The sequence below is a fragment of the Cebus imitator genome, unplaced genomic scaffold, assembly GCF_001604975.1.
Source record: "Cebus imitator isolate Cc_AM_T3 unplaced genomic scaffold, Cebus_imitator-1.0 Scaffold12, whole genome shotgun sequence".
In the NCBI taxonomy this organism is placed as follows: Eukaryota; Metazoa; Chordata; class Mammalia; order Primates; family Cebidae; genus Cebus; species Cebus imitator.
The window spans coordinates 9,969,715-9,972,182 of NW_016107327.1; positions in this window are offsets into that span (position 1 = coordinate 9,969,715).

Consider the following 2,468-nt stretch of genomic DNA (forward strand, 5'->3'; position numbering starts at 1 on the left):
CACCATGCCCGGCTAATTTTTGTATTTTTAGTTAAGACGGGGTTTCACCATGTTGGCTATGCTGGTCTCCAACACCTGACCTCATGATCCTTCCTCCACGGCCTCCCAAAGTGCTGGTATTTCAGGTGTGAGTCACCACACCCAGCCAAACTGCATGCTTTTTACAAACAGTAGTGGTACTCCTGTCCAGCCTGTCACCTCTGGACTGTCTTGTAAGTCCTCCATAAACCCTGTCTCATTTACTGGCTCCAGGTCTCTTTTGGGCCTCTAAGACACATCCCTTTTGGAGTCAATAGGGGTCTGGCATGACACATATATTAAACCATCCTTGCATCCCTGGGATGAATTCACTTGATCATGGTGAATGATCTTTTTAATGTGTTGTATTTTGTAATATTTTCTTGAGGATTTCTGCATCTATGTTCAACATGGATAATGACCTGCAGTTTTTTAAAATTATTGTTTCTTTGTCTGGTTTAGGTATCAGGGTGATATTGTTTGGCTCTGTGACCCCACCCAAATCTCACCATGAATTGAAATAATCCTTACGTGACAAGGGCGGAACCAGGTGGAGATAATTAAATCATGGGGGCAGTTTCTGCCATGCTGCTCTCATGTTAGTGAGTGAGTTCTCCTGAGATGTGACAGCTTTATAAGGGGCTTCCCTCTTTGCTTGGCACTCATTCTCTCTCCTGCCATCCGGTGAAGGGGTGCCTTCCACCATGATTATAAGTTTCCCGAGGTCTCTCCAGAGATGGGGAACTGTGAGTCAATTAAACCTCTTTCCTTTATAAACTACCCAGTCTTGGGGATTTCTTCATAGCAACCTGAGAACGAAATAATATACAAGGTATTGCTAGCCTCACAGAATTAGTTTGGAAGTATTCCTCCTTTTCAATTTTTGGAAGATTTTAATTGGTATTAGTTCTTCTTTTCAATGTTTGGTAGAATCCAGCCCAAGTGAAGCTATCAGGTCCTTGGGCTTTTCTTTGATGGGAAACTTTATTAGGTTTTCAGTCTCTTGTTATTGGTCTATTCAGGTTTTCTACTTCTTATGACTCAATCTTGGTAGGTTGTATGTGTCCAGGAATTTACTCATTTCTTCTAGGCTTTCCAATTTGTTGGCTTACCATTATTCTAATATTCTCCAATGATCCTTTGTATTTGTGTGGTATCAGATGTTATGTCTCCTTTCTCATTTCTTATTTGGATCTTCTGTCTTTTTCTTAGTCTAGCTAAAAGTCTGTTGATTTTATCTTTTAAAAAAAAACAGCTTTTCATTTCATTCATCTTGTTTTTTTCCTAGTCCCAATTTCATGTATTTCTGTGCTGATCTTTATTATTTCTTTCCTTCTACAAATTTTGGGTTTGGTTTGTCTTTTCTTTGGGAAATTTAGTCCATTTATATTCCATATTATTATTAAGAACTTACTATTGCCATCTTGTTGTTTTCTGGTTGTTTTATAACTCCTCTCTTCCTTCCATCCTGTCTTCCTTTGTGGTTATCTCTGGTAATATGTTTTAATTTATTGCTAAATTAAAAATGAATAAACAAAACTTTAAAATGTTTTATTTTTTTCTCTGAAGATCTTCTACTAACACTTCTGGTAAGGCCAGTCTACTAGCACCAAATCCCCTCAATATTTGTTTCTCTTAGAAAGTCTTCACTTCTCCTTTACTTTTGAAAGATAATTTAACTAGATATAGAATTCTTATTGGTACTTTCTTCTTTCAACGTTTTAATTATTTCCTTTTACTCCTTTGTTTGCATAGTTTCTGGAGAAGTTCAGTTTAATACTTACCCTTGCTCCTCTATCAACAACAAGGTCCCTCCCCAACACCCCAACCCAAGTGGGGACTGCTTTCATGATTTTTTCTGTCTTTGATTTTCTGTACATTGAATATGAAATAGTAATGTTTTGATTTTTAGTATTTATTCTGGTTAATATTCTCTAAGCTTCCTGGATCTGTGGTTTGGTGTCTATCATTAACTTTGGGATATTCAGTTGCTGTTGTTTCAAATGTTCTTTCTATTCTTTTTTTTTTTTTTTTTAATTAAAACAATCTTCTGGCTGGGTGTGGTGGCTCATGCCTGTAATCCCAGCACTGGCAGGCAGATCACATTTAGTCAGGAATTTGAGACCAATCTGGCCAACGTTTCTACTAAAACACAAAAATTAGCTGGGTGTGGTAGTGGGCGCCTATAATCCTAGCTACTCGGGAGGCTGAGGCAGGAGAATCGCTTAACCTGGGAGGTGGAAGTTGCAGTGAGTGGAGAATGTGCCATTGCACTCCAGCCTGGGTGAAAAGTGCAAAATTCCATCTCTAATAATAAATAAATAAATAATAAAAAAATCTTCTGGCATTCCCATTTGTAGCATTTTTTATTTCGATAATCTTTTGATTCTTAGAGCTTCCATCTCTTTGCTTATATTACCCAATTTTACCCCCCCCCCTTTTTTTTTTTT